The following is an 11,267-nucleotide window of genomic DNA, read 5'->3' as shown; positions in this document are numbered from 1 at the left end:
AGAATGACGTCGAATATTATCCGTAATTACAGATTTTTAGCTACAGGAGCATCTTTCTCATCATTGGCATATTCGTTTAAAATTGGAAGGACTTCTGTGCCAGTTATAGTGAAAGAGACTGTAATAGCTCTTTGGGAAGAGCTACAACCGATACATATGCCTCAGCCCACGAAGGAAATAATTAGCAAGACAGCAGACAACTTTTTGGAAGCTGTGGAACTTTCCAAATTGTGATGGGGCTATTGATGGAAAGCATATACGCCTTAAATATCCACCTCATTCCGTGTCTATGTTTTATAATTATAAAAGTACTTTTCCATAGTACTTCAAGGAGTGGCAGATGCCAATTGCAAATTTGCCATAGAAGTTGGAGGCTATGGAAAACAAAGTGATGGTGGAACATTTAATGCATCACAACTCTATAAGCAGCTAAGGGCTCGACAATTTTTTCCGCCAGATTCTTGCTTGCCTGGAACAAACATTAAGATGCCATATGTCTTTGTGGGTGATGAGGCATATCCACTCCTAGAAAATCTTTTAAGGCCATATTCTCGAAGAGATATAAATACAAGTAACGAATACTTTAACAGTAGACTTTCCAGAGCTCGAAGATACATTGAATGTCCCTTTGGTATCATGACATCCAAATGGCGTCTTCTCTGGAAGCCTATTGAGACTAATCCAGATTTTGTTGATATCATTGTAAAAGTATATCCATTTTGCATAATACAATCATTGACCTTGAAGGGCCTTATGATGTAAATTTAGAGTCACAACATTTTCATATTGACCTTGAAAATCATAACAACGCCGAAACTTTAAATCATGCAAATTTAAAACAGGCCAACTATTAGAAACGCTTTTCGCAACTTTGTTTGCACACACAGATGCACCGAACAAAAATATGTAAATACAAATAATTTGCAGTTATTCAATTATATTTGTATGCTCCTTTTGTTGTCACCAAATTTTATTCACATTTAATTAAAATTTTTTTTATATTTTATTTAATATATTCCCACAGAACACCAGGTGGCTGATGTCCTCACGAAGCCGTTGCCCGCTGCAAGATTTTTGACCCTAAGGAGCGCAATGGGTCTCACAAATTAAAACTATTTATAATAATATAATTTTTTTTTTGATATTTAGTGATTCAAAACATATAATATGTTAAATGAAGTTTAATTTTTTTGATTAACCAATGATTTGAATAAGGTTTTACTGGGTTTCCCTTAATCCTAGAACTAGTTTGTTTTAATTTGTTTAAAACTATTTCTAGATGAATATGAATCATTATTATTGTTCCCCGAATATACAACTGTCCGAATAAGAATATTATTGTAATACTAATTTTTTATTGTTCAAAATATCTTTTGAGGAGGTGTATTGAAATATACCAATTTGGAATTTCTCATTACAAAAGATTCGTGAACAACCGTGAACTGGTCACACTAAAAGTGTTTCGCTCTCTGCTCTTTAAGCTCTCTTACCCTTTGGATTTTTGACAGAGAACGGACAAGTTGTAAAGTAAGTAAAGAAATATAACAAGAATTAATTTAAAACAAAACAACCACTCGCCTTATTTAATTGATTCACTTGTTCTTTTCAAGATAAGCGGCAACCAAGCGGTCGTGGTGCTAAAATGCCGCGTATGCACCCGGGCATGTATATACTACAAATCGCTGACATGTGAGATCGAGATTGGGCCAGAGAGCAGCACAACGGTGGCAAAGATGCTCAAAGAATGCTTTGGCTTGTCGTATGAGCCGCAAGATGGCGCCGCAGCACGTTTGCCACAGCAAATTTGCATGGCTTGTTTGCCATTGGCGAAGGAAGCATACATTTTAAAGCGCACGGCCATCGAAGCCGACGAACTTTTGCGTTTGGGCCTCGACAACAACAGTTGAGGCCTCAGTATCCATAAGCGTGTCCATAATAGATGAGCACAGGAACAATTATTAATAAATTGAAATATTCTTATACATAGTTTCTTATTCTTTATTTAATGATTTGTGTTGAGCTACTAAGCTTTTTAGTAGCTTTTATTCGTACGTCTATTGTTTATAAATAAAACACGCGAATTCAAATTAAATGTTTATTAAATGGCACATATGTTCGTATATGTAACCACCACTTTGGATTATTTGGCTGTGACTTGAACACTTTCAAGCTTCGCCACCGACACGATATACAAGAGTTTACAATTGAATAGTCAAAACAAGAGTAACAGCAATTAGCCGATCGAACTACAAGCGATCGCTAACAGAGAGCATACAGCGCTGCCGGCGGATGCAGCGCTGCCGGCAGACGCTGTCACAGCATTGCATTAACATGCGCTGTCTGCTGCTCCCGACATACTCCCGCCGTTGAAAGCCTATCTTTCAACATCATCCTTCAGGGGCAGTAGACATAGTTTATTTATGGCTCTCCGGGTGCTGCCACACGACGTCTTTAAGTCGGCAACTCGACACTCGCCGTCCTTGCCAGGGATAAGCGCCATGACACGGGCTAGCGGCCACCGAAGAGGAGGCAAATTTTCGTCCTTCACCAAGACCAAGTCGTTGACTTGGAGACGACGATCAGGAGTGCGCCACTTCGATCTTTGCTGGAGAAGAGTCAGATACTCCTCCCGCCATCTATTCCAGAAGACCTGCTGCAACTGAGTGACACGCTGCCAACCATCCAACCGATTGTAGTCCAGCATAGTTAGGTCGGGCTCCAGAATCACGGTTGGAGGACCACCAAACAATAGATGAGCGGGAGTCAGCACATCCAAATCGTCAGGACTCTCTGAAATGGATAGCAATGGACGACTATTAATTATTGCCGCTATTTGGCAAACCAGCGTGCGAAGCTCATCGTAGTTGAGAATAGAGCGACCAACAGAGCGATACAGATGGTGCTTTGCGCTCTTGACTGCTGCTTCCCATAGTCCACCAAAATGTGGGGAACGAGGAGGAATAAACTTCCACTCGATGTTGTCCATCAGGCACACCCGATGAACTGACTCCTTATGAGGATCGCTGAGGAGAAGTTTCTTGACATCATGAAGTTCATTTTGGCCCCGACAAAGTTAGTCGCATTATCGGACCAAATCTGATTAGGCCTCCCACGAAGTGACACGAATCTTTTAGCGCTCCCAGAAAGGCGGCAGTTGTCAAATCCTTCACCAACTCCAGATGAATAGCCTTGCTAGCAAAGCAGATGAATACGCTGATGTAGCATTTGATTGGGGGTCTGTTCCGAACTTCAGATTTATAGTAGAACGGCCCGCAGTAGTCCACTCCGCTTATTGCAAAGGCACGAGAATTCAGAAACCGTTCCTTCGGAAGGCTGGCCATAATTGGTTCGAGCACAGTGGGCTTGGCCCGGAAGCATTCGATGCAATTGCGAACAACCTTCGATACAGTTCGCAGTCCGCCAATCGGCCAATATTGTAACCGAATCTTTGCTAATAATGCTCTAGCTCCAACGTGAAGATTATTTTTATGATGGTGAGCGATGAGCGCCAACGTAATGGGATGCCGTCGAGGTAATATAATAGGATGGCGAGCATCGTAGGGAAGAGTTGAATTGGCTAGCCGACCGCCAACACGCAGAAGTCCAAATTGGTCGATGAACGGCAACAAAGAAGCGATTGAACTCGATTTTTGACGAAGCCCTTCGAACGAATTTCGTTGACATCACTCCATAAATTTGACAACTGCACCAATCGCAGTAGCAGCCATGTGCCTTTGTTGACATCTACCACGTTGAGTCCTGGATGCTTTATACGATTAACAAATTTAAACACAAACGCATATACGCGCTGCATTGAGGCAAACGTGTTAAGGTACTTGCAACGAAGAGTGATATCATCATACGGAGACGTGGCTATCATGACCTTACTACGCATTTCCAACGTTGAAGACTCTAAGCAGCGTTGTGAAGGCCATCCATCTCGATTTCCAACAAGAAACTCCGGTCCATGAAACCATATCTTGGACTCTGCTAAACATTCTGGAGTTGTACCTCTGGAGAGTACGTCGGCAGGGTTCAAAGTCGTGGGAACATGTTGCCACTTCATGTTGACGGTAAGATCCTGAATAGACGCTACGCGATTTGCCACAAAAACGTTGAACTTGTATGGATCATCCTTGATCCATGAGAGTACCACCGATGAATCACTCCAGCAAAAGAACTCCCCATCAAGAAAACCCATGTTTCTAACTGCATGAAGCAGTTTGGCCAGAAGATAAGCACCGCATAATTCCAGCTTGGGAACTGATATAGTTTTGAGTGGTGCGACTCTGGACTTAGAGCACAACAGCCGACTCTGAGAAGTGCGTCCACTGGACACTACATATACGCAAGCGCCGTAGGCCTCTTCGCTAGCATCACAAAATCCATGAACTTCGACACGGCATCCAGCAGCAAGAATAGCTCTCGGGAATGAAAGACTAGAAATGGAATTAAAGCTGCTGCACATTTCTACCCAGGCTGTGTATCGCTGCAAAGGCAAACTCTCATCCCATGTCAACTTATCCTTGCAGAGCTGCTGGAGAAATATTTTGACTTTGTCATGACGGGTCCAAGAAGTCCTAGCGGATCATAAAATCGTGCAATTGTGGCTAAGACAGACCGCCTGCACGGCTTGGAACCAGCTTCTAAGAACGACAGCGAGAACAGCAGCCGATCCGATGAGGGATCCCACGCTAAGCCAAGAGTTTTTGTGATTTCGCTGCCATCGCTGAACCTCATGTACGACTCTTTCTCGTCGTCAGCTATCTCCGACAATACTTCGGCATGACTGGAACACCATTTCCTGAGTTTGAAGTTTGCACGAGCTAGAATTGCAGCGGTTTCCTGCAGCTTGACCTTAACCTCAGCAACTGAATCGCCTCCAGATATAAAATCGTCCACGTAGAACTCATTCTTCAAAGCAACAGATCCAACCGGAAACGAGCCTGCTTCATCATGCGCCAGCTGATGCATTGCACGAACCGACAAAAATGACGCTGCCTTCGTGCCATAAGTAACGGTGTCCAGCTTGAAAATCTGCAGCTCTTTATTAGGCGAATCGCGCCATAAGATGCATTGATAATAGCTATCTGCTGAAGCCATGCGCACACATCGATACATCTTGCATATATCCCCTGTTAGTGCCACCAGATATGTACGGAAGCGAAGAAGTATATGCATCAATTTGTCCTGTATAACAGGACCAGCCATCATAACCTCATTTAACGAATATCCAGTGGATGTCGCTGCCGAACCATCGAACACAACACGAAGCTTTGTTGTCGTGCTATCGGCCTTTAGCACGCAGTGGTGTGGCAGAAAATACTTGCAACGCTCAATGGTCTCAGCAGGAACACGCGACATATGATTCAACTTCAAGTATTCTTCAATAAATGATGAGTATTGCATCCTAAGATCAGGATGCCGCTGCAATTTGCGCTCCAGATTGAGAAATCGACGATGAGCTTGAGTATATGATTCCCCTAACGAGTCAACACTGGACTTCATTGGCAATCTTACGGAGTATTCACCGGATGGTAGCCGAGTAACATTTTGCGAAAATGCTCTTCGCAATCCTGCTGCTCCCTACTAAGCCTTGTGGCCACATACTCGCAGCTCTCGACTTCCCAAAACGGCGAACAAGCTCATTGAGGCTGGCATCTGCTTGATCGTTACTACTTTCAGAACCCTTTGCGCTGCCATCAATGCTGTGTGCGTCGTACTATCACCACCACCAGCAACGATCCAACCAAGGCGGGTCTTCTGAAGGATAGGCAATCCATCTCCAAGGCCTATTTGTCCTACACATAACAAGCCGTAGAATAGGCTTGCACCAATCAGCAGGTCCACGCGCTGCGGACGATTGAAGGCAGGATCAGCTAGCTGAATGTTGGACGGAATTGCCCAACCGTCGATGTCAATAGCAAAGTTCGGCTGGCTGTTGGTGATTGTCGATGCCACAACAGCTTGAAAGTTGACCGAGTAGTCGGTGATGTATGAACGCATACAAACATTGACTGTGAATCCTTCAACAGAAACGTCTATGTCCCCGAGGCCACAAACCATAGCATCTGATCGCGTATGTTTCAATTGTAACTGTTGGGCTAAATGGGACGTCATCATGTGGATTTGCGAACCGGAATCCAGCAGAGCACGACAAGGAACGAACGACCCAGCACGACTCTTAAGCCAAACAACAACAGTACCCAAGAGCACAGCATCAGAACGACGACATTGAGCAGCAAGAGAAGTGGACGCTTGAGGCTGCAAAGCGGCAGACGCATCAGCTGACGAGGCTCGTTGTGATGTCTCGAAATGTAGCAAAGAATGATGCCGCCCACCACAGTTACGGCAAGCGCCAGATGTGCAGGATCGAGTTTGGTGTCCTTTCTTCAAACAGTTAAAGCAGAGAGCGAGCTTCTTCACTTCTCTCTGCCTCAAGAAGGAGACAAATTTGCGAAGATGGGGCACGAATATATGCCGTGACCAGGCGCGTCACAAAACCCACAAACATTTGCTCTGCTGGGGCTAGATTGGGCCACAAACGCCTTCCTGCTGCCGTTATGGCTAAAGCTCCTTCCCACCTGTGAGCCTGCTGTGTGACTACCCATAGCGTATTGCAGAGTCTCGAGCTTCCGACATCTTTCATCCAGAAACGTGAAGAACTCATTGGCTGTCGGCACTTTATCGGCGGCAGGGTTGTCCAATGCCCTGCTATCCTCCCACGCAGCCTGGGTTTCCACATCCAGCTTTTGCAGCAGCACGTAAATAAGAATGCTGTTCGCGATTTCCTCTGGACGGCCCAGAGTCTTTAATGCCCCCATGTGAACATTTACCTTATCGCTAAACTCACGAAGTTTAGTGGCCACGGATGCTCCTGCCTCCACCTTCTTGGTACCCAACAGATCCTTGATGTGCGACTGGAACACAAGCCGGTTGTTGTTGAACCGATTATCCAATATCTCCAGAGCCACACGATAATTGGGCCGCGATATCTCCAACGACCGAACTGCATCCAGCGCTGGACCAGTTAAACACGATAATAGATGCTGGAACTTCTCAACATCATCCAGTTCATTATCCTTGTCAATGACAGACTCGAACATTGACCAAAAACTCGCGTATTCCGTGTAGCCTCCACCGAACGTGGGAAGTTTGAGCTCGGGAAGACGACGTCTGTTAGCGCGGGCACTGAGGCCATTAGCCGAAGGATCGATTGTCTCATCACGCCGCAATGTGGACGACCGAATCAATTGGCGTTCACGACTGTCAAATTGCGCTCGAACACGCGATTTCACTTCAAGAAAACGCTCATCAAAATTGTCCCGCGTTTCACTACCGATCTCATTATAGTCAATCTCCTCCAGCGCATTCTGAGCTAAGTCAAATGAAGCTTGAGCACGTTCTAATAGCTCCAACCGTACTGCTAATTCAGATGAATTAAACGCAGCCAGCTTAACTTCAGAAAGTGACGCATCGAGTCTCACAAGGCTATCATAAAGCGATAAAACCTTCCGCTTGAAAAACCGCGCGCGATTTTCGACAGTAGTCGCTTGCTCGTTTATCGAGTTTTCCATTGCTAGCAGTTAACCGCACTTTTGCTAACTGGCAATTGCTCACTTTGTATGGCAAACTTACTGTGCAGCGCAGCAAGAAAAACGCGTCAAACCGCGATTACAAACGCGCGCGGTTTGCTTAAGCACAGCGGCAGTTCAAAGCAAGACAAAACGCGTCAAACTCGCGATCACAGACGCGCGCTAGTTGCTTAAGCACAGCAGCAGCTTAAAGTGAAGCGCACCACGAAAAACGCGTCAAAACCGCGATCACAAACGCGCGCGAGTTGCTTACGCACAGCAGCTGTTCAAAGTTAATCAGTTGATTAGCTGATTTAGATCACACAAACCGAGAGCATAAGAGAGAGCAGCAAGGGCAATGTACGCAGCTGCGACAGCGGAATAGCGGAGAGCATAGACAAGCGACGGAGAGCGGAGAAGGTTCGCAAGCAACGGAGCAACGGCGAACATGCGCAAACAACGGAGAATGCAAGAACAGAAATGCACCGCTTGTTAAATATATATGCATATGTACATATATGTATATATTTCTTCGCACTCTCGAGCACTTTGCACTTTAAATGTTTCACTAATTGTTATTGCTATTTTTATTTATGCTAAGTTATTTTCAATAATTATTTATGCAAATCAATTGCATTCACAACACTTAGCGAGAGTTTATATCTCGCCGGGGCCTCCAAATGTTGAGCTACTAAGCTTTTTAGTAGCTTTTATTCGTACGTCTATTGTTTATAAATAAAACACGCGAATTCAAATTAAATGTTTATTAAATGGCACATATGTTCGTATATGTAACCACCACTTTGGATTATTTGGCTGTGACTTGAACACTTTCAAGCTTCGCCACCGACACGATATACAAGAGTTTACAATTGAATAGTCAAAACAAGAGTAACAGCAATTAGCCGATCGAACTACAAGCGATCGCTAACAGAGAGCATACAGCGCTGCCGGCGGATGCAGCGCTGCCGGCAGACGCTGTCACAGCATTGCATTAACATGCGCTGTCTGCTGCTCCCGACAATTTGATTAAGGTTTTACTGGGTTTCCCTTAATCCTAGAACTAGTTTGTTTTAATTTGTTTAAAACTATTTCTAGATGAATATGAATCATTATTATTGTTCCCAGAATTTACAACTGTCCGAATAAGAATATTGTTGTTAAATTATTTTTTTATTGTTCAAAATATCTTTTGAGGAGGTGTATTGAAATATACCAATTTGGAATTTCTCATTACAAAAGATTCTTGAACAACCGTGAACTGGTCACACTAAAAGTGTTTCGTTCTGCTTTTAAGCTCTCTTACCCTTTGGACTTTTGACAGAGAACGGACAAGTTGTAAAGTAAGTAAAGAAATATAACAAGAATTAATTTAAAACAAAACAACCACTCGCCTTATTTAATTGATTCACTTGTTCTTTTCAAGGTGAGCGGCAACCAAGCGGTCGTGGTGCTAAATTGCCGCGTATGCACCCGGGCATGTATATACTACAAATCGCTGACATGTGAGATCGAGATTGGGCCAGAGAGCAGCACAACGGTGGCAAAGATGCTCAAAGAATGCTTTGGCTTGTCGTATGAGCCGCAAAATGGCGCCGCAGCACGTTTGCCACAGCAAATTTGCATGGCTTGTTTGCCATTGGCGAAGGAAGCATACATTTTAAAGCGCACGGCCATCGAAGCCGACGAACTTTTGCGTTTGGGCCTCGACAACAACAGTTGAGGCCTCAGTATCCATAAGCGTGTCCATAATAGATGAGCACAGGAACAATTATTAATAAATTGAAATATTCTTATACATAGTTTCTTATTCTTTATTTAATGATTTGATTAAGGTTTTACTGGGTTTCCCTTAATCCTAGAACTAGTTTGTTTTAATTTGTTTAAAACTATTTCTAGATGAATATGAATCATTATTATTGTTCCCAGAATATACAACTGTCCGAATAAGAATATTATTGTAATACTAATTTTTTTATTGTTCAAAATATCTTTTGAGGAGGTGTATTGAAATATACCAATTTGGAATTTCTCATTACAAAAGATTCGTGAACAACCGTGAACTGGTCACACTAAAAGTGTTTCGCTCTCTGCTCTTTAAGCTCTCTTACCCTTTGGATTTTTGACAGAGAACGGACAAGTTGTAAAGTAAGTAAAGAAATATAACAAGAATTAATTTAAAACAAAACAACCACTCGCCTTATTTAATTGATTCACTTGTTCTTTTCAAGGTGAGCGGCAACCAAGCGGTCGTGGTGCTAAATTGCCGCGTATGCACCCGGGCATGTATATACTACAAATCGCTGACATGTGAGATCGAGATTGGGCCAGAGAGCAGCACAACGGTGGCAAAGATGCTCAAAGAATGCTTTGGCTTGTCGTATGAGCCGCAAGATGGCGCCGCAGCACGTTTGCCACAGCAAATTTGCATGGCTTGTTTGCCATTGGCGAAGGAAGCATACATTTTAAAGCGCACGGCCATCGAAGCCGACGAACTTTTGCGTTTGGGCCTCGACAACAACAGTTGAGGCCTCAGTATCCATAAGGGTGTCCATAATAGATCAGCACAGGCCCAATTATTAATAAATTGAAATATTCTTATACATAGTTTCTTATTCTTTATTTAACTATTACTTTTAGAAAAGCCTGGGGAATTTTATAAGCTTAATAATTTAGAGGTGAACTAAATTCACCAGACGCAATGGAAGCAGTTACTTTGAATGGGTTTGGTCGGCGATCGGGTCAGCGCACGAGTGCAGCCGAAGCACCAAAAGTTGTCATCAGCAGCAGCGTCAAGCGCAAATACAAAACAAAAGCTTTAGCAAAATCAAATCAAAATGCACAGGTGCGCAAAACCAAAATGGCGGTCAAGCAAAATGTAAACAAAGGCAAGCGTCAACATTGACGTCGACATTGCATTCGCCATTGGAATTACTTGTGGTGGGCCATCAACTACACATACACCCCTTGCAAGTGACTCAGCAGCAGCAGGAATCAATTTAAACATCTCTAAAATTTGAAGAAAACTAAACAAAAAAGCTGCTTAACTTTGCTCAAAAGCCAAAATTCCCGCTGCTCGCTGTTTTCAAAAAATCTAGATATGACGGGAAAAAGCGGAAATGACACCACTGGTTGCGGCTAGTGTGCTCCTCTCATATGGCGCTAATCTGAAGCACAAGACGGAGGCCAACCGTACGCCACGGAATCGTTCAGCACTGGCTTCATGCAAATTCAACTCGCTTGCGTGAGCTTTTGATTTGGCACTGGAGCTTCGAAGGCAAAACTACGACGAAAGTTTGAACAAGGGAAGTGGCAACAAAATGAGCGTTTTGCAATGTACTTCGAGAAGATCGTTTCAGCACAATCAATTAAATTGGACCACGATGAGCTTTTGGAACAAATCATCGAAGGTATACCGTCGCTGAACTTACGCAACCAGACGCGCATTCAGAGATTTAGGGATCCAGAGCAGATGTTACAAGCCATTGAACACATATGCCTTTCGAAGTACGGTGCGATGGGAGGTACTAAGACGACTGCGGAGAGCAACCACAAGCGAGGCCAAAAATGAATCTAGTTTGCAATCACTGTTAAGAACAGAAACTGTTAACTGTTCGATGTTAAGCAATGAATCTTTTAAGGGACCAGAGAACTGCAACGAGTATGATTAAGTATGAGCGAATACTCATACCC

This window comes from Drosophila nasuta, unplaced genomic scaffold, assembly GCF_023558535.2.
Source record: "Drosophila nasuta strain 15112-1781.00 unplaced genomic scaffold, ASM2355853v1 ctg40_pilon, whole genome shotgun sequence".
Taxonomy (NCBI): Eukaryota; Metazoa; Arthropoda; class Insecta; order Diptera; family Drosophilidae; genus Drosophila; species Drosophila nasuta.
This window is presented reverse-complemented; position numbering follows the sequence as displayed.